The sequence below is a fragment of the Schistocerca nitens genome, chromosome 5, assembly GCF_023898315.1.
Source record: "Schistocerca nitens isolate TAMUIC-IGC-003100 chromosome 5, iqSchNite1.1, whole genome shotgun sequence".
NCBI classification, from domain to species: domain Eukaryota; kingdom Metazoa; phylum Arthropoda; class Insecta; order Orthoptera; family Acrididae; genus Schistocerca; species Schistocerca nitens.
The window spans coordinates 142030245-142053216 of NC_064618.1; the positions used below are offsets into that span (position 1 = coordinate 142030245).

A 22972-nucleotide genomic window follows, 5' to 3' on the forward strand; every position below is an offset into this window, starting at 1 on the left:
CTGTTGCCAAGACTTCAAAGTTAATTTTAATTTTAATAATTAGCCGCCTCAGTTGCACCGTTTACCTAGAATTTACCCAGGTTTCAGTCGGGATAACCCAATCTTCTTCAGAATAACAGTAACTACCGTTTGTCCACTGTTATCCTGAAGAAGGTTGGGTTATCCCGACTGAAACCTAGGAAAATTCTAGGTAAACGGTGCAACTGAGGCTGTTAATTATTAAAATTAAAAGTAATATTTACACAGTTGCTGACAGGGCCGCGAAATTTTGAAGACATTTAACTTCAAACAAAGCATCAGTTCACTTGCAGTTCCGCGTAATGCGTTAAACGCGCGCAACCCGTTAGCTTGTCCTGCTAACAATCGATTTAACACTATCCGGCAGCACGCATTCCACTCAGATTAGGAGTCCGATGACTGTTGTCCGAGCCTTAACCGAGGGAAGGATACAGCGTCACGAGACAGACGCCCAAGTACTTTCCATCCTCACCCAACAAGAGGCTATTATCCAACGCAAGTGGAGTCCCGTAGATTTCACAAAAACATTTAATCAGTCCCATGTATACCGAGTGTACCTACATCTGCATCTACGTGATTACTCTGCTATTCACAATAAAGTGCCTGGCAGAGGAATCAATGAACCACCTTCATGCTGTCTCTCTACCGATCCACTCTCGAACGGCACGCGGGAAAAACGAGTACTTACATTTTTCCGTGCGAGCCCTGATTTCTCTTATATTATCGTGATGATTATTTCTCCCTATGTAGGTGGGTGCCAACAAAATGTTTTCGCAATCATAGGAGAAAACTGGTGACTGAAATTTCATGAGAAGATCCCGTCGCAACGAAAAACGCCTTTGTTTTAGTGATTGCCACTCCAATTCAAGTATCATGTCTGTGACACTATCTCCCCTATTTCGCGATAATACAAAACGAGTTGCCCTTCTTTCTACTTTTTCGATGTCATCCGTCAGTCTCACCTGATGCGGATCCCACACCGCACAGCAGTGCCCCAGAATAGGGAAGACAAGCGTAGTGTAAGCAGTCTCTTTGGTAGACCTGTTGCGCCTCTAAGTGTTCTGCCAATGAATCGCAGTTTTTGGTTTGCTCTACCCACAATATTATCTATGTGATCGTTCTAATTTAGGTTATTTGTAATTGTAATCCCTAAGTATTTAGTTGAATTTACAGCCCTCAGATTGGAGTGACTTAACACGTAATCGAAATTTAGCTGATTTCTTTTTGTACTCATATGAATAACTTCGCACTTTTCTTTATTCAGGGTCAATTGCCAGTTCTCGCACCATACAGATATCTTATCTAAACCATTTTGCAAGTCGTTTTATCATCTGACGACTTTACAAGACGGTAAATGACAGCATCATCTGCAAACAATCTGAGACGGCTACTGAGATTGTCTCCTATGTCGTTAATATAGATCAGGAACAGTAGAGGGCCTATAACACTTCCTTGGGGAACGCCGGACATTACTTCTGTTTTACTCGATGACTTTCCCTCTATTACTACGATCTGTGACCTTTCTGACAGGAAATCACAAATCCAGTCGCACAACTGAGGCGATACTCCGTAGGCACGCTTGTGAGGAACGGTGTCGAAAAGCTTCTGCAAATCTAAAAATATGGAATCAATTTGACATCCCTTGTCGATAGCACTTATTAATTCATGAGCATAAAGAGCTAGTTGTGTTTCACAAGAACGATATTTTCTGAATCCGCGCTCACTATATGTCAATAAATCGTTTTCTTCGAGGTACTTCGTAATGTTCAAATACAGTATAGGTTCTAAAACCCCACTGAAAATCGACGTTAGTGATATAGGCCTGTAAGTCAGCGGATTACTCCTACTTCCCTTTTTTGGTATTGGTTTGACTTGAGTAATTTTCCAGTACTTAGATACGTATCTTTCTGTGAGCGAGTGGTTGTATATAATTGCTAAATATGGAGCTATTTTGTCAAGATACTCTTAGAGGAACGTGACTGGTATACAATCTGGACCGGCGGCCTTGCCTTTTTTAAGTGATTTAAGCTGCGTTGTTACCCCCTAAGAGGCGCATTTGTTTCTTACGTTTCGGCACATATTTGAAATTTGGTGTTTAGAATGTGTAGCTGGAGTAAGCTGAAATACTGCTCCTCACGTCTTTCATGCGACGCACAGTTTCGACCGTAAGCGTCGGTTTGTTTCCAGTTACAGAGAAAATTATTTTTAAAGCGGAATTTCACGTACCCATTCGATAGCACAATCCCAAATGAGTCCAGTGCGATATTCGGCTTAGGGATGTGTATTCACAGCAACATTAAAACACGAGGAATAACCAGTATCCCTAACAGCGACAGCACCGCTCTGGGCCGCGCTGAACTCTACCGACATACAGCAGCGCTGCTCAGTCGCTGCTGCAGTACTGCTTGTTGTTCCTATTGTACCGTCCTCGTTAACACACGACGCTGACACGAATATCGCACTAAACTAATCTGGGGTCGCTCTATCGAGTGGGCACGTAAAATACCGCCTTTAAAAATCGTTTTGTTCGCACGAAAGACGTGTCGAGCAATTTTTGGGCTGATTCCAGCTACATATTGTAAAAACTAAATTGCAAATATCTGCTCAAACACTTGAGAAGATGCGCCTGACGACTCTTAGGAGGGATACACTATATAGGACAAATTTCGCCATTAATCGGGTTGTTCGCCTCTCTTTGATGCGTCTACCGAGCGAGTCGTCTCCGTGGTTAAGAAGAGACTGGCTCTCATTTGCAACGACTAGGATAAAATCCTTGTCCAGAAATTCCGTTGTTTCCCAAAATCGTTCAAGGCAATTTCCGCAATCTTGTGCCCCGTTGCTACTGAACCTCGTTGACGAAGGTAAGCTAAACCTTTCATGCTCCCCCATCTTCCTCTTCCCTTCCGCACCCTCCACCCTTACTCCTCTCTCCTTTGCCACCACCTGCCCTCTCTCCTCCAACAATCTCTTTATCCTCTCTTGCTCTTGTTCTGAGTTCTTCAGTATTCTCCAATTTCGGCTGCTACTCTGGTGAATATCTATCCTTTTCCCGCAGCCTTCTCTTCTCGTCAATCTCTCGCGTATTGGTCGGTATGTAATTGCTGCTCCAATTTTCCTTCCTCTCGTCTAAATGCCCAATTCCGACCAATCCTTCCTGACTTCAACAACGAACTTGGTCCCTGCCTTTGTTGCTCTCTCCCCCATACTCTTTTCGTCATTCTATCCATACTCATCTTGATCACATGTCCTGCAAATCTTACCACTTCTAGTCTTATTTCTCATGATACTGTCCCCATGCTCCACTACCGCCGTTCCCTACGTCTTCGCATCCATCTTTCACGCAGACCAAGCATTTCCCTCAGCATTTTTTCTCTTTTTTTTCCTAACTGTTCTGCACCATTTCGTCATCGTGTTACCGTTTCAGCCGCCCACTGCTGATCGTTTCTTTGTAGTGTCTCTTCTTTGCGTCAGTTGTTATTCTTCTTACAGAAGAATGACCACACCTTCTTCATCCTCTCTATTACTCCCTCGTTGCTCCTGTTTCTTCCTGTTATACAAAGCTACCAGATTTGTCCATCTTTTTCTCTGTGCATTCTGGTATTTCCAATCTCTAGTGGCATTCAGTATCTCGTAGGTTATCCTCAGTCCCAATATTTTGACAGCTTATCTTCGGTTGTCGAGATGTATCTTTGCGTCGTCTTCTGTCTCAATTACTATTGCTGTGTCGCCCGTGTAGGTTACGCAGTTCACTTTGGCGCTATTCTTTTTGCCTCGTCGTGCATCTTTGGTATTCCTATTTTGCCATTTATTGCTCTCCACTGTCTAATTACTTCGTAAAGCGCCATGCTAAACTACGTTTGTAACAATCCATCTTCGTTTCTGATACCGCTCTTTATCTAACATTCTTCCAATAGTGCACCTCTGAATCTTACTCTTGCCTTTTTTCTACCAGTATTATTTCTCGTGTAGTGCAGCCTATTCCTCTGTTCTTAAGGATCCTTCAAAGAGTGTGTCTGTCGATTGACATTGAAGAGAAAGAATATGAAAATAAGAATCAAAATCTCCGTCATTCATCTGTAAAAAATAAGTCTTTAAAGCAAAAGATTTTTTTTAAGAATTTGGAATAAAAAACAACAAAGTATTATACACTCGTTATGTTTATGATACTTTTATAAAACGGAAATGGGGCTAGTGAAGTAACATTGCAGTTTGCGTACGGCTAAGAGAGATAAAACCTAGTAACACTTCAAGAATTTCTGAGTAAGATGACCACTTTAATTTTTTTTTATTTTTATTTTTATTTTTTTTTTTTTGTTACGCAACTACTAGAGTGCTTTTTCTACGGGTTAAAAGTTGCATGCATTCCAGTGTCGCGGACATTCGTAGATCCGCCCTGCCGCACATAAAGGTTTTTTGTATAAAACCAGGCCTCAGAGCACACTGTGTCATAATGTAAAGAGCTTTTCTTGCGTGCGCCCTTGCCACAGCTTCGTTACCCGCTGCGTCTCGGAATGGACAGAACTGCTTTAAAAACTGCAACATTTCCGATCCCGTGCCACTTGCGAGTTTTACGCTTATGAACTTTGCCAAAAGGAAAATCCTTACGCAGCCTTGTGTGAAATACTTCCGTGTGTGCTGAGTCATGTTCGCGGCTGCATAGAATCCTGAATGACACACAGTCACACCAGTGGAAACCTACCTGTGGAAGCTCTTCGCTTATATCGCTAGTGCCTCTCTTCATTTTCTGTTTCTCTTCCTCTCTGTCTCCATGTTTCTCTTTCTCTCTCTCTCGGTTCTTGAGTTGTCGACGTGGAGTACCGACCTGTGTTGGCGGAATGAAGTGATCGTAATCCGCGCTGAGTAATTATGACACACGTGCTGCAAGGGCGTCTCACACACCGCGTTTGAGTAATATTTTGCAAGAAATGTAGAAGGAACTAGCGGAAAACCAGTGAAGGTGTCACACGGAATATTTCTCCTCTACGGGGATGCGACGCGGGGAAAACACAGAGCGGAGCCCTGCTCAAATGGCGCTCCCATTTTTTCCGCGCGTGTGGAGTTGGAACATTCTTTTGGTCCGCGTTGACTAAGAAAGCGCTCGCGGCCTTCTTCCACGTGATCCGAATACACACGAAGTGCGACGCACGCGTTTCAGATTCTTTGGTTTTTCTCTTTTCCCGCAGTTAGGCAGGGTCGGATTTGGCAATTTTAGTGGAAGGGGTGGCCGGATGCCCTTCCTGCCGCCACCCCGTACCCCCCGGGACTGAATTAGCGTACCCCAACTGTTTGTGACTAGTGTCGCTCGTCAAAAAAAACATGTTGTATGCGTACTACTGAGATGGAATAGTACGAAAGTGTTCAAATGTCTGCGTGTAACTGAGGCAGGACGTGGGGACCAGCCTGGTATTCACCTAGGGGGATGTGGAAAACCGCCTAAAAACCACATCCAGCCTGGCCGGCAGACCGGTCGTCGACACTAATTCGCTGGGCGGATTCGATCCGGGGCCGGCGTGCCTACCCGAGTCCAGGAAGCAGCGCATTAGCGCTCTCGGCTAACCTGGCGGGTCACGCACGCGCTTCAGATGCACAACATAATTTCCCTACGCTCGTGAAAACAAACATGTTGTATGCGTGCTACTGAGATGTACTAACTAAATGTTACTATGAGTTCGGCCCAAGTATCCACAGTTGCAGGAAACGTATTACTACTATAGCTCCCTAAGAAGATAACAGCTTGTACGCAAGATTGAACGTAATTAACACCACCTGACAGGATGGCAATAGAACAGAAATGTGGCAACACTATAAAAAATAACCAGCAACATTCAACCCACTATATTTATAATTATGTTCCACTCCTAAACCACTGGAGCGATTTCAACCAAACTTGGTACACAATTCACTCACTGTCTGGAAACCATCGCCGGGCGGTAAGGACTACCTAGCTATCAAAGGGGTGATGGTAAAGAAGCAGAGTAACCCACGATGCGCCAGTACACCCATACTTTAATCATGAGACCACTTAGTGACTTGCGATAGCCTTTACATGTAATTTCAAAGCTTTACAAACTTTTTCTCGCTGACAACACCCCCCCCCCCCTTGGCAAAATTATGAAAGGATAAAAGTTCATCGGTTACTACATTTACACTGTTCATGCAGTAAAATTGCCGCATGAAAGACGACGCTTTAATTTATTACTTCTGTACTACTAACAGTATTCGGGATACAGAAAAATTATATCGTGTACGAGACATAGTTAAAGATTTATGACGTCAGAAACACTGATAAGCGTGAAAAATTGCCGCATCATGCAAGACGTTTAAACTTGCCACATCGTTGCTAGTAACTCTATTGATAACACTTTTCACAGAGAGCAGCCACAACTGCCGCTGAATGTACCGACAAAAATATATCATTGTACGTCACATTGTTCAGGAGATAGGCGACCAGTACTGAGATGTATGAAAAATTGCCAAATCATGCATGATCTATTAATTTATTACTTCGTTACTACTAACTCTGATTGCAACACATTTCGCTTACAGTGTCCACATATGTAGCTGAATGTACCTACAGAAACTTATTATTGTCCGACACAGTTTAGGAGGTATGATGTCATAAACACTTAGGTCCGTGAAAAACTGCCGCATCATGCATAAAGTTTTAAATTATTAATCCTTTATCTCTAATTCTATCCACAACACATTTCGCAGAAAGTAGGCGCATATATGACTGGATGTAACTGCAAAATTATGTCATTGTACAGCACCTTGTTCAGGAGATATGACATCATAAACATTCAACTACAGGGCAGTGAAACTGCAAGTGCGAAATTCGCTAGAAATATTGGTGGAAATAAATGTATAGGGGGAAGTTGCTCATAGTGATGCACGGAGCACATTTGACACAGAAGCAATTTCATAATCGGTTAAACATAATCGATTAGTGACGACTCTTAAACGTGTCGAAGCATGTGTGAATACATCAATTGCGACGCCCGCGACCGTCAGTTAGCCGATGGCCTTTGGCAAGAATGAATGTGATTCTAGTGCCATTAAGTAACAAAATACGTTGAAGTTTAGTGTTTCACCGACCTTTTGTGTCATTTTATGACTAACTATGAATACTAAAGGTAAGTTAGGATATCATGCATTTTTAAAACTGAATAAAATTGTTTTATTTGTAGCCTTCGTTGCTGAGAAAATTTCCGTTCGGGCACATTGATACAAAAACTGGGTTAAATGGCTCTGAGCACTATGCGACTTAACATCTTAGGTCATCAGTCCCCTAGAACATAGAACTACTTACACCTAACTAACCTAAGGACATCACACACACCCATACCTGAGGCAGGATTCGAACCTGCGACCGTAGCGGTCGCGCGGTTCCGGACTGTAGCGCCTAGAACCGCTTGGCCCCCCCCGGGCGGAACATTGATAGAGTAAACCACGAGGCACATATACTGAGGTAACAAAAGTAATGGGACGGCGATGTGCACATCTACACGTGGCTGTAGTATTGCATATATGAAGTATAAAAGGGCTGTCATTTGTACTCAGGCGACTTCTGTGGAAAGGTTTCCGACGTGCTTATAGCCGCACGACGGGAATTAATAGATATTGAACGCCAAATGGTAATGAGAGCTAGACGCATGGGACATTCCAGTTCCGAAATCGTTACGGAATTCAGTATTTCGAAATCGACAGTGTCAAGAGTGTGTTCAGAATACCACATTTCAGGCATAACGTCTCACCACGTACAACGTAGTAGCCAACGGCCTTCACTTGAGGAGCGAGAGGTGCGGTGTTTCCGTAGAGTTCTTAATGCTAACAGACAAGCAACATTGCGTTAAATAACCGCAGAAATCAGTGTCGGACGTACGACGAATGTATCCGTTAGGCAGTACGGAGAAATTAGGCGTTATTGGGGTATGGCAGCTGACGACCGACGCGAGTGCGTTTGCTGACGATACATCGTCTGCAGCGCCTCTCCTGAGCTCGTGACCGTATCGGTTGGACCATACCTAACTAGAAAACTGTGGCCTGGTCAAATGAGTACCTATTTCAGTTGGCAAGAGTTGATGGCAGGTTTCTAGTGTAGTGTAGACCCCCCACGAATCCATGGACCAAAGATGTCAACAAGGCACTTCGCAAGCTGGTGGTGGCTCCATAATAGTGTGGGTCGTGTTTTCATGGAAGGGACTGCGTCCTCTGGCCCAGCTGAACCGGTCATTGACTGGAAATGGCTACGTGCGACTACTTGGAAATAATCTGCAGTCATTCATGGACTTTACTTTCCCCAAACAACGATGGATCAAATATTTCGTGCACAAAATCCTGCCCCGCCAACACTTTCACAATTGCGGATGGATATTGAGGGAGCATTGCTCAATATTTCTGTAGGGGACTTGCAACGAATTGTCCAGTCCACCTGAACTTGCTACTCTACGCCGGGCAAAAGGAGGTTCGACACGATAATAGGAGGTATTCCATTGCTTTTTTCACCCCAGTGTAGATACGTACCAGTGTACTTCAGTTGTGTACGGAAGCGTCCTGCTAATGCACAGTTTTGCCGCAATATAATTATTTTTTGTTTTCACCAGTAAATGGTACTTACGTGTAAATAAAAGACTGAGAGAAGCAATGTAAGTGAGAAGAAGATAAAATCTGCCATAACCGAAGTTACACTGAAGATATTGTGTATACGAAAAGCGGCTGAAAAATGCGGTATCAGTATCAGAGCTGGAATCTTGCAACACCATCTTGAAAAGTTTCGAAAAGCTCATGAAGAGAATCGTCAGTCGGCGTCTTCCACGTCCTAAGGTCAAAATAAACTGTTGCTCAGGTATTTACAACAAAACAAGAGAGGAGGTTTTTTGCACAATATTCATGGACATGCAACAGAATGCACTACTGATTGTCCATGCAGGGACTCTTGACATTGGCTTATGCATACGCAGTATATTTGGGATATAAATTTCCAGATTCATGTAAGAAAATAAATATGCTGGGAAAGACTTGACAGCAGGATTTAGAAAAAGGAATCAGGAACTTTCCTCAGAAAACCTGAAAACACAACTGCAGCAACAAGTTTTGCATCCAATAAAACAACAGTTACTGAGTTTTTTGACAATTACGAGCGTGTATGTTGTGCTGTAAATTTTCGCCTGATAGTGTAATAAACCTTGACAAAACACAAATTAACACAGTCTTACTAACAGAAAAGTTTTCAACGAGAATACGTCTAAGAAAGGAAGAGAGAAGAGAAAATCCATGATTTAGACTGAAACACCAGAAAAAAAAACGAAGAAAAGAAAGAAAATGGCAAGAGAAACTGATAAAGCAGAAAACAAAAGCAGCAAATAATTTATTGGAGCTTATAGAAATCAGAAAGCCTAAAAAGAAACGGGTCTTTTCCAGTTTACGGTCACTGCCAAATTCCGATTCGAGTCAAAAGTCCACAGCTCGTGGTCGTGCGGTAGCGTTCTCGCTTCCCACGCCCGGGTTCCCGGGTTTGATTCCCGGCGGGGTCAGGGATTTTCTCTGCCTCGTGATGACTGGGTGTTGTGTGATGTCCTTAGGTTAGCTAGGTTTAAGTAGTTCTAAGTTCTAGGGGACTGATGACCATAGACGTTAAGTCCCATAGTGCTCAGAGCCATTTGAACCGAGACAAAACTAAGCGACAGTGAAGGGGCAGATTTAGAATGGCAGTCTGATGCAGAAGATGGAGAAGAGTTCATCACTCCCAGTCTTGAAAAAAATCAATGTTGTTGATTTTAGTGATTTCCACTTTGCCAAATTTGAGAAGAAGAAATCGGTAGTTCGTTATGTGGCAAAGTAATTTCCAAATACGTTTTGACCGAGTATCGAATGTCATCCGCGTCAGTACCAGTGCCAGGTGACAGTGCTCTACCAGGCGGCTGAAAACCAAAAATTTGAAAATTTGTGGTAAGTCTCTATGGGACAAACTGCTGAGGTCATCGGTCCGTAGGCTTACACACTAATTAAACTAACTTACGCTAAGGACAACACATACACCCATGCCCGAGGGAGAATTCGAACCTCTGACGGGGAGGTACGCAAACTGTGACAAGGCGCCCCAGACCGCATGGCTACCCCGCGCGGCAGGCTGAAAACACTATCGGCGGATGAATACGATGCGCTGATACGTCAGCGTGTTCCATATCAACGTGTCTCTTCTTTCAGTGTCCGACCCAATAGCCGAGGGGTCAGCGTTACGGATTGCCGTCCTACGGGCACGGGTTTGATTCCCGGCTGGGTCGGAGATTTTCTCCGCTCAGGGACTGGGTGTTGTGCTGTCTTCATCATTTCATCCCCATTCGGCGCGCTGGTCCCCCAATGTGGCGTCGAATGTAACAAGACCTGCACCAAGGCGGCCGGACCCGCCCCGTAAGGGGCCTCCAGACCAATGACGCCAAACGCTCGTTTCCATTTTTTTTCTTCTTTCAGTCACCTTAAGTCGCAAATGTCTTTTCTCAGCAATTCGACTAAGTACCCGTTCGTTAATAAATCGATCTACATGTATAATTTTTGCATTTCATGGTACCATCACACTTCACAAACCTCTAGTCTCTTCTCGGCTGAACTGTTTATGGTCCATGTTTTCCTCCTATATAAGGTTACACCCCTGGCAAAGGCAGTTAGAAAACATGTCCCAGCACTAAAATTTATATTAGACGATAACATAGTTCTCTTTTTCAGAAAAGCATTTCTTGCTATTGCCAGTCTACTTTTTATACCGTCACCCAAGAAAAGAATCGTAACCATCCAGATCCCGCTTCATCTAAGCACTTGAATCGTAAATTCACCAGTCACTCTTGACAGCATTTATACGATCACAGCTGATAAGGGAAGACCTCAGACACGGCCAACTGATTTGGCTAATATTTAGCACGTCGCTTGTGTGCAACCTGAAGTTGAAACGTCCCCTTAGAAAAAATTATTAATTACTGCGCTGGTAAACCCATTACGTTATTTGATTTTCAAACAGCTGAGCAAAACTGAACGTGCTCAGACATTTCTCTCTTTACTTATTCTGATCATCAATAAAATGACACACAATATTTTTAGAGCAATGCAATCTGACTTTCAATAATCCCGACAAAAGAATGGCCCTGACTAACAATAACCTATAACTTTCATGAATCACTTACCTCACAAAAATCTTCGTTTCTCGAATTACTGCAATACACGGATCGCCAATACTGCCAGCTAAATCAAAGATTCTAACTACTGAAGGCACTCACTCCTGATAGGCATAGTTAGCAAATGAAAGATTTTGATAGAGAACAAACAATGTATTTACCTTAATAATGTTCAAAAGTCATAATATATACACTCCTGGAAATGGAAAAAGGACACATTGACACCGGTGTGTCAGACCCACCATACTTGCTCCGGACACTGCGAGAGGGCTGTACAAGCAATGATCACACGCACGGCACAGCGGACACACCAGGAACCGCGGTGTTGGCCGTCGAATGGCGCTAGCTGCGCAGCATTTGTGCACCGCCGCCGTCAGTGTCAGCCAGTTTGCCGTGGCATACGGAGCTCCATCGCAGTCTTTAACACTGGTAGCATGCCGCGACAGCGTGGACGTGAACCGTATGTGCAGTTGACGGACTTTGAGCGAGGGCGTATAGTGGGCATGCGGGAGGCCGGGTGGACGTACCGCCGAATTGCTCAACACGTGGGGCGTGAGGTCTCCACAGTACATCGATGTTGTCGCCAGTGGTCGGCGGAAGGTGCACGTGCCCGTCGACCTGGGACCGGACCGCAGCGACGCACGGATGCACGCCAAGACCGTAGGATCCTACGCAGTGCCGTAGGGGACCGCACCGCCACTTCCCAGCAAATTAGGGACACTGTTGCTCCTGGGGTATCGGCGAGGACCATTCGCAACCGTCTCCATGAAGCTGGGCTACGGTCCCGCACACCGTTAGGCCGTCTTCCGCTCACGCCCCAACATCGTGCAGCCCGCCTCCAGTGGTGTCGCGACAGGCGTGAATGGAGGGACGAATGGAGACGTGTCGTCTTCAGCGATGAGAGTCGCTTCTGCCTTGGTGCCAATGATGGTCGTATGCGTGTTTGGCGCCGTGCAGGTGAGCGCCACAATCAGGACTGCATACGACCGAGGCACACAGGGCCAACACCCGGCATCATGGTGTGGGGAGCGATCTCCTACACTGGCCGTACACCACTGGTGATCGTCGAGGGGACACTGAATAGTGCACGGTACATCCAAACCGTCATCGAACCCATCGTTCTACCGTTCCTAGACCGGCAAGGGAACTTGCTGTTCCAACAGGACAATGCACGTCCGCATGTATCCCGTGCCACCCAACGTGCTCTAGAAGGTGTAAGTCAACTACCCTGGCCAGCAAGATCTCCGGATCTGTCCCCCATTGAGCATGTTTGGGACAGGATGAAGCGTCGTCTCACGCGGTCTGCACGTCCAGCACGAACGCTGGTCCAACTGAGGCGCCAGGTGGAAATGGCATGGCAAGCCGTTCCACAGGACTACATCCAGCATCTCTACGATCGTCTCCATGGGAGAATAGCAGCCTGCATTGCTGCGAAAGGTGGATATACACTGTACTAGTGCCGACATTGTGCATGCTCTGTTGCCTGTGTCTATGTGCCTGTGGTTCTGTCAGTGTGATCATGTGATGTATCTGACCCCAGGAATGTGTCAATAAAGTTTCCCCTTCCTGGGACAATGAATTCACTGTGTTCTTATTTCAGTTTCCAGGAGTAATATATATATACACTCCTGGAAATGGAAAAAAGAACACATTGACACCGGTGTGTCAGACCCACCATACTTGCTCCGGACACTGCGAGAGGGCTGTACAAGCAATGATCACACGCACAGCACAGCGGACACACCAGGAACCGCGGTGTTGGCCGTCGAATGGCGCTAGCTGCGCAGCATTTGTGCACCGCCGCCGTCAGTGTCAGCCAGTTTGCCGTGGCATACGGAGCTCCAGCGCAGTCTTTAACACTGGTAGCATGCCGCGACAGCGTGGACGTGAACCGTATGTGCAGTTGACGGACTTTGAGCGAGGGCGTATAGTGGGCATGCGGGAGGCCGGGTGGACGTACCGCCGAATTGCTCAACACGTGGGGCGTGAGGTCTCCACAGTACATCGATGTTGTCGCCAGTGGTCGGCGGAAGGTGCACGTGCCCGTCGACCTGGGACCGGACCGCAGCGACGCACGGATGCACGCCAAGACCGTAGGATCCTACGCAGTGCCGTAGGGGACCGCACCGCCACTTCCCAGCAAATTAGGGACACTGTTGCTCCTGGGGTATCGGCGAGGACCATTCGCAACCGTCTCCATGAAGCTGGGCTACGGTCCCGCACACCGTTAGGCCGTCTTCCGCTCACGCCCCAACATCGTGCAGCCCGCCTCCAGTGGTGTCGCGACAGGCGTGAATGGAGGGACGAATGGAGACGTGTCGTCTTCAGCGATGAGAGTCGCTTCTGCCTTGGTGCCAATGATGGTCGTATGCGTGTTTGGCGCCGTGCAGGTGAGCGCCACAATCAGGACTGCATACGACCGAGGCACACAGGGCCAACACCCGGCATCATGGTGTGGGGAGCGATCTCCTACACTGGCCGTACACCACTGGTGATCGTCGAGGGGACACTTAATAGTGCACGGTACATCCAAACCGTCATCGAACCCATCGTTCTACCATTCCTAGACCGGCAAGGGAACTTGCTGTTCCAACAGGACAATGCACGTCCGCATGTATCCCGTGCCACCCAACGTGCTCTAGAAGGTGTAAGTCAACTACCCTGGCCAGCAAGATCTCCGGATCTGTCCCCCATTGAGCATGTTTGGGACTGGATGAAGCGTCGTCTCACGCGGTCTGCACGTCCAGCACGAACGCTGGTCCAACTGAGGCGCCAGGTGGAAATGGCATGGCAAGCCGTTCCACAGGACTACATCCAGCATCTCTACGATCGTCTCCATGGGAGAATAGCAGCCTGCATTGCTGCGAAAGGTGGATATACACCGTACTAGTGCCGACATTGTGCATGCTCTGTTGCCTGTGTCTATGTGCCTGTGGTTCTGTCAGTGTTATCATGTGATGTATCTGACCCCAGGAATGTGTCAATAAAGTTTCCCCTTCCTGGGACAATGAATTCACGGTGTTCTTATTTCAATTTCCAGGAGTAATATATATATACACTCCACTCGTGAAATCCATGCTTACAAATTTACTGTCTCCGATGGACACACGTCCAGATCATCTGCTCTCAAAACTTCATCTCTCTCCCCACATCCACCACTGCTGGCGGCTCACCTCCAATTGTGCAACGCTACGTGCTGTTCACATCTAACTGCCCAACACTACAATAGCAATATTGCAACAATGCAGACCAGCTACAGACTTCACACAGCACAGTCAGTGATTTTCATATAGAGCACTACGTAGCGTTACCATCATAAAAACCTAAACAGCCTACTTACATAGCCCCCATGCTCCCAACAAAAAATTTTACAAATTGTTTTGGGCAGTGGTTCAAAAAAATGGCTCTGAGCACTATGGGACTTAACTGCTGAGGTCATCAGTCCCCTAGAACTTAGAACTACTTGAAACTAACTTACCTAAGGACACCACACACATCCATGCCCATGCCAGGATTCGAACCTGCAACCGTAGCGGTCGCACGGTTCCAGACTGTAGCGCCTAAAACCGCTCGGCCACACCGGCTGGCCTTGGGCAGTGACCAATAATGATTTGCTAAAATTTTTCATAATTACAATAATAAAGATATCAAATGCACACACTTGTTGATACAATGTTGGTCTAAAGCAAAAATTGTTCTCGTAAAGACAGTCCTGATCATTTATCACAAAAGTAATTACAGTTTGTTCTTTTTTTCACAATCTCTGAGCAGTAAAAGAAAATGCACACTTTAGTAGGGGATTTCCATGCAGTCTTGAAGAAGTAGTGTTGTCCTTCCAATGGAAGGACAGTGCTATCTCTTGACATGCAGACATGTAATGGGCCACAACAGCGCAAACCCACAGCAGAATCAGTCAAAGTTTTGAAGAATATTCGTAGGTAGGTCATCATGGAGCAGACCCACTGTAGTCCTGGTAGAGATAACGGTATTGGTGGGCCATCAAAGGTGCAGACCCACTGCAGTCCTTGTAGAGACGGCCAGCAGCCATCTGTTGCTACTGTGCAGGTGCACAATCACCATCGTAGAGTCTTGCGGACAATATAGCAAGTCCATAAACCACCACTTGTGCACTCACAAAGTTTTTTGAATTGTCCTTAGAACCAGCAATGCTGTTAACCAGTCCCTTGCTGAATTATTAACACACGTGCAAACACTAACAGCCCCAACTTCTCACATATTGTGCATATACTATGACCAACAGAAATGTTTGCACTGAAATGAACTTAATTTGAAGAACTGGTGTCTATACAATTACCAATTTGACATACAGTTATAAAGAAACAGATACATCATTAAAGAACATAACAATACAGATAACATTTGTAGTTATACGGGCTTTACAAATGAATCAAAATAACATATACATCAGTGTTACAGGAATTACGACATAAGTAAATACATAAAAGATAAGAATAACTTTCGAAACATCAACTTCACACATGAGCATTAAAACAAAACAGAATAAATAATGTCTAAACATCTTTGCAAAGTAAGTAACATATTATTAGAAAAATTCTACAACATAACTCTTATCAGATTAGCACATAAAGACAGGAAGAACACAAATACACAAGGGTACACAAACACATAAAGGAAAGGACAGAGTTTGTTTTCAGTGAGACATCTGGTACTGCAGTCCAACCCAGAACTTCATTCCATAGATCTTTCCTCGTATTTCAACATTTGCTCCTGCAAAAAAAAAAAATCCTATCTAAGCCTGTTGTCCCTAAACCCTGCTGGTTTGTTCATATCCTCTTTTAAAATAAATATTTCTCATTGTACAAATCTCATTTTTGCTCAAATATTTTTCATATAACTTCCCAATGCATTCTTTCCCTATTCTTCATAGTTAGTTTCTTATATAGTCTACCCCCTCTTAAGCTAACTTAAATCTACTGAGCTCAGATATATATACGAAGGGACGAGGCAATGCAGCAGCACAAAACAATTAACACAAACAGCAATGACAAAAAAATGCAAATTGGCAAAGCTAGCAGCAGTAAATCTAAAGTAGCAGAGCAAATGCAACATTACAACTAATATGAGCCAATGTGGAGCAACTAGAAATATAAATCAGTAGTAAAACTGGCTTAACAGAGTAATACAAAGTAAAATTCAGTAGCACTGTGCCTGGCAAACAGCAGCAGCAAATGCTATAACTTATACCTAAACATGTCAAAGCTCAAGCAGAAAAAATATTACAGTAAAGATGGCCATGTCTAAAATACCTATGTCACATCTCAACACTAGAGTGATGCATCATGATAACTTACTCTAGCAGACAAGTTACCAAATCGTAAAAAATTATTTATGCAATACTTGTGAAGGGAAATGTCTATTTGTGTTCCCTTTTTTTAAGAAAGTAGATCATAAATTTATTGTTTAATGGATCTGTAGACAGAAAATATTTACATTAGTACATCTATTAAATTTTATTTTAACCAATGCTGCAGTGCAACTAGAAACTAGATATTAAATAAAATGAGCAAATAAATACCTAAAGCAAGGTGTGAAACGTCATTCACTAGCCATATGGCATTTCATAATGCAGTAAAAAAAATCTCAACTAGCAAGACAATAGACGTGAAATGTTTCTCATCATTTCATTAGTCATTTCAGTAAATATCAGAAAGAACAAGCTCCAAACTGTGATGATATGTTTCAAGTATGAGCGTGTCTTATCTGAAATGCTTTCCACAAAGAAATGTCAATAGCGAGGTTAATGGCCTCCTATTTTTTTCACCTAATTGCTTTTTCTCCAGGCGACTGGCACAGCTGGGCGCCCATAACGCATTACATCTAGGTCACTTTGATTTCTTACCGAAATATTTACGACAGCAGTGACAGTCTCACATAAAAAAAATTCACAGGTTTAGAATTTGCGTTACAAATGTGTAGAAACAAAATCCTATAAATATAACAATGTCCAAAAAAATTTTCGCCGGCATTGTGATACATTCACGCATATACACACATTTCATAACTCTTAAAGTATGATTCTTGTTTTCCAACATCCTTTTTCACAAACCAGAGTCCCTAACTTCTATTCATTATACATATATGTATAAACACGTAATCACATTTCTCATATACGGTAGCATCAGCTCATTGATCATAAACATATCTCAACAGCATAATACACATCGTCATCGTAATAATAACATAATAACACCTCAGTCAAATCTCAAAAACGTCATAGCTTTCTGCAATAATTTCAAAACCTAAAAAGAATTCTCTGCTCATTTCAATAGTGTCATATACCTCAAACGTACTTTAAAAATCGTGATCCCATACCAAATACATCATTCAAAGCTCTGATAGTATCACAATGGTTTCAAAAAAATATGAACAATTTGCAAAGTACAGACAAAATACAATTTCATAAGTGTGAAGTTATCCAACTGTGTAATTGCGTAAACATGTGTCACTGATGTAGTAAAAAAAAAAAAAGTTTGCCTCTCTCAGTTAAATGATCAGATAGCTGTGTAATTTGTGTGTTAGAGAAATATGGTACCGATGTGTAAAGTTGTATAAGCAAATATCATATTAGCTATGGCTCCTTGTGCTTGCCAAACACATGGTACACAAAGTAAGCGTGTACCCCCCTGAGGATTAACGTAAATGTACCCTCAGGTGTTACAGATTACAGCAATGGAATGAAATGTGTCACGGAAAACCTTTGTATCTTTGTAATTCAAAAATCTTTAAAAATAAATGTTTTAAGTACAAAATTAATCACTCAAATACGTGTGCTGTAGCGCTAAACTGTGCGTCTTGTTGTAAGATAATCTCTATCATTACTTAATGGTAAAAATGTGCCAAGTGTCGCAATTATCGTCGTCCATAAGCAAAGTTCTGTAGAAGTCAATATACTTACCTCGTAATAAACAAAAGTGAAATGCTATGCGTATAGATATCGTAGTTATTACGTACAGTACCGTGATCAAGAAAGTACTATAGTGTAATGTATTGTTGTGCTACGAAAAAGGCTGTCTCATTGTAGTTATACCACAAAAGTTACCACTAAGACATATTTTACTCTCCAGGAGAATTCAGAAAAACTGTGCAGATACAAGACAGATACAGCGAAAAAGCAATAATATAAATTGTGTCACTCATTAGTAGCGTCATGATATAATCGTGTAGCTCTCAAATAAACTAACCACTGAGTCATCTGATATCTCTCAGAAAGCACTTTAAATCCATAATGTATTTTCAAGTAAACCAAAATGTTGCATTAAAATCTCATTAGCAGTACCGGTATATGTTTTAAGTATGTGAGCCTTATAGTCGTTACGTAATCGTGAACTAGCAAGCAAGAATGTACACACACAATAACACTGTGTCGTCTGTTCACTATAACAATGTATTCGTAATTACTGTCTAAATATGTTCCCTAGGTTCTAGACCGGATAGTTAACTTCAAAACATGGTTGCATGTTAACAGTTTCTAAGTATGATAAAGCTTACTAGTAGCGTGAAGTGAAAAATTCTATGGCAAAGACAAAGTTAAAAAGCAGATTATCTCTCAATAAACGGTTTTACATGTGAAATGTGGTGCAATTTGTTACTCTTCCTAGTGCGCAGAGTTTCAACTTCAAAGAAATTATCATGTTGTATACGTCGGTGAGGGATGCTAAAATTTTTCTCAAGGTTAGCGTCTATGTTATTTTTCTCTGAGCCAGTTGGCGCACGTGGCTGCCTGCGGTGCGAGTCATTGCCTGTCTCTTTGTTGGCGCGCGTCGTTATTGGGATTTGGAGGTCTAACTTCTACAAATTCACCTTGTTGAGAGGGCTCTGCCCTGTTTGAATCCCGCCAGTTCTGATGAAATTCAGGTCTGTCGTTATGTCGGTAGTTTCTGTAATTTTTTTCTTGTGGATCATGTGGTGGAGAATTTCTCCATGAGTCGTAACTGCGCGGTGTTCCGTTGCGTCTGAAGTTATTCTGTCTCCCTTGATAATAATTATTTTTGTTCCCATGTTGTCTGTTTCTCTGACTGTCTCTGTCATATTCATTACTATGGAAATGTAATCTTTCTCTGTAACTATTGCTACTCTGCCAACGGTTTTGGTCACGATTTGCGTTGTAAGAATAGCCTTGTCGTGTCCAGTTATTGCTTCTGTCGTCACGGAATTGTGACGGATGTGACCTGTAGTGATTGTTTTCCTGTTTTCGCATCCCGCGACTGTCAGTGTCAATTTCCAATTCTTGTAACAGTCCCTGTAAAGGTTCAGTGTCGTCTTTGCAACGTCCTGCCAAAATAATATGTCTTAAATGTTCAGGCAATTTGATTAATCAAATGTGGATGAGTTCTGAGCGGTTGTGTGGGTTTGACAGGTACTGATTCTTATGTAACATGTCTTCAAAATATTTGAGAAGACTGTAAAATTCAGAGTGTTCGAAATGTTTCATCATTATGATGCTATGTTTTACTCGGTCTTGTGTAGCTTGAGACCAATATGCTGAGAGGAAGGCATGATAAAATTCTCCTTCACTGTGACGACACTCGTGAATGACCGATCGCATTCTTGCAGCTGGTTCGTTCTCTAAATAGCCACACATAAATTCTAATATGTGCTCTAATGACCAGTTGGGAGGAAAACAATGAGAGAAGTGATGAAGCCACGCTTGTGGATGAATGTCGTTGCCGGAATTCTTAAATGTTTTGAATTTACGTGTAGTAATAAACAGCTTATAGTCAAAATCATCATGTCGGCGAGTCGCATGTCGGCCATTGTTACGTCGTTTCGGGGGTTCCATCTCAAAATTCGATGTACCTTGCCAATTTCTTTCATAATTTCCGAAGTGCCATGTGTTATTATTTTGTGACTGTTCCGTATTTCTATGTCCCTCTTCCCGTATTGGAGCGCGAGTGTCCTCTGAAATATGTAATTCTTGTATTACCTGTGTCAACTGATCTTGTACTTCCCGGATTTCTCTTTGGTGTTGCGTATTAATTTGATTCTGATTTTGTTTGAATTTCCTAATTTGTTCATACTCTTCTGTGTCATTAAAGACTATCGGTCTTGTGTCATTCAGATTATCATTTACCTTCGTAGATAAATTACTTAGCTGATCCGAAAGGTCGACTGCTTTCTGAACCAATTTTCAGAGTATCTACTGTGTCCTTTAAGTTTTCCTGACTTCTTGCAAGTTGCGTAACCGAATCGGTAGATGCAACTTAGTCAATTTTAGCCAGCAAGGTATCGTGATTTTCATGAACAATAGTTTGCAGTTCTTTTATGGCTGCTTCGTGATTCTGTAATGCATTTTCATGACGCGAAAAAATAGGTTGAAAATTCTCAAAAATTTGTGTTTTTACGTCATTACAGGCTTTTTGACATTTCGATTTGATGTTATGTAACTCAGTAGTTAAATCTTCACGTGTTTGTTGAAGTGTTTCTTTAATTTGTTTCTGATTTTGTTCCATTTGTTGCTGTGACTGTTTTTGATTTTGTTCCGTTGTGTCTAACGTTCGAAGAGTTTGTTCCATTGTGTCTAACTTTCGAAGATTTTGTCCCATTTGTTTCTGATTTTGTTCAAGCGTTGTGTCTAACTTTTGTAGCCTTTGTCCCATTTGTTGCATTAACTGTAATAACAATGCACTGGTGTCTGAAACATGTTCCTCAGTGCTATTCGGCAGTGCATTTGAACCGGCAATATTCGCATTTTGAAAAGCAGAAAATGTGTCTTGACTTATTTGAGGAAAAGGTGAGGACGCAAAACCTGAATCTACGGTATTTGCAAAATTTTGCCTGTCATTTCGGATTCCTGAGGTGAGCTGTTGCCGACCAATCGATCGACAATGCTTCCCTGTTCACAAACTGTTTCACTGTCTATATCATTATTTATTGCCTGGTCCATTTCCCTATGCACAATTACCAAATTACTATTCTGAATATTTGTTAATTCATTACACGGTGGCGCTAACACACTACTCCCGTCTTCACTGTCATTTCTTAATTTACTTTGGAGCCTAGTGTTACGTTTTTCACACGCCATAATTATCACGTATTTCACACGATAACAAGAAAAGCACAATTTGAAGAGCAAAAGTAAGAAAACACATTAACATAGCACTGAAAATAATATCTCGTTAATTGCAAGCGCAGCTGCGAAATATTTGGTGCAAATCTACATCCATGCCACAACTGTTTTACTGTACAACAATGAAAAACTACAACTACAAAGAAGATTCTCTCTACAATGAGGCGCTAGCAATAAACAATAGCTACACTAAGTACACAAACTACAAGAAAAAATCAGAAGATTCCAGTGAGGTATCCTCGGCTAAGGGTCGACATATGAAACGTCTTCTTAGAAAAATTATAAATGACTGTGCTTAAACTGACACACAATATTTTTAGCGCAGCGCAATCTGACTTTCAAAAATCCTTACAAAAGAATGGCCCTGACTAACAATAACCTATACCTTTCATGAATCACTCACCTCACAAAAATCTTCGTTACTCGAATTACTGCAATACAGCGAGCGCCAATACTGCCAGCTAAATAAAAGATTCTAACTACTGGAGGCACTAACAACTGATAGGCATAGTTAGCAAATGAAAGATTTTGATAGAGAACAATGTATTTACCTTAAAGGTGTTCAAAAGTCATAATATATATATATATATATATATATATATATATATATATATATATATATATCAGTTCATGACATCCAGTCTTACAAATTTACTGCCTCTGATGGACACACGTCCAGATCATCCGCTCTCAAAACTCTGCCATGTCTCTCCCCACATCCACCAATGCTGGCGGCTCACCTCCAACTGCGCAACGCTACGCGCTGTTCACATCCAACTGCCCAACACTGCAATAGCAAACAACAATGCAAACCAGCCACAGACTGCACACAGCACAGCCAGTGATTTTCATATAGAGCGCTACGTGGCGTTACCAACATAAAAGCCTAAACAGCCTACTTACAAAGTGAAAGACTTTGAGGTATGTTGGCTCAAGACCTCCTTTTTGAGAAAACCACCACTAAAGTTCAGTACGCGCAATCGACACAAAATTGACGGGATCGACAGATAATTGATAGTTGAGTATTTTTCGTCATCAAATACGGATTCCGCAAATGCATATTTTCTTAGAAATCGAGGACGTAGACTGTCGTGACTGCCTTGTATGTGTAAGGTGCTCGTTGGTGAAAGAAAGCACCAATGCCATTGCGACAAAGGCATCTGATTGATAAATGGAGAAGCGTTTTCTGTTTCCGCACCAACTGTTGTGGTTTCTTTTTTTTTAATATATTTTTATTCGTATCGAGCTTGGGAGGAATAGTAGGATTAATAACGTAAGTAAAGCAATAATGAATAAAAGCAAGGTAGGGAAATAAATTCCGGTAACGACTTTGATAAGTAAAGAATTAAGATTTTTATCGTGGTCGCCTTGTAACAGCTCTTTCCGTCCCTCTGTTACGTGTCCTCATATTCTTTCGAAAGACTACATCGATAGCATTTGCCATCCAAACACACGAAGTAAATACATTTGCGGCATCAAGAGCACCTAATGAATACAGTAGTCGGGCAACTACATTTTTCCTTTTGAAGACTGGCAACAAACGATAACATTGCCTAAAAAATCTTTGTTGACAGCTGATCATCAATTATGCTATTACTGTTAATGCATCCGCGCCTTTGGGCAATTCCCCTGTATTTTTGAAGCCGCAAAATAATATTCTATCTCGCACCTGACTGTAAAC

At 42.7% G+C, this 22972-nt stretch overlaps 1 protein-coding gene across 2 annotated transcripts in view; it reads left to right on the forward strand.

The window, feature by feature from the left end:
- The window catches only part of LOC126259836 (uncharacterized), a 1293238-nt gene that overhangs the window by 507863 nt on the left and 762403 nt on the right, over positions 1 to 22972 (forward strand). The gene's annotated exons all lie outside the window — the stretch shown is intronic.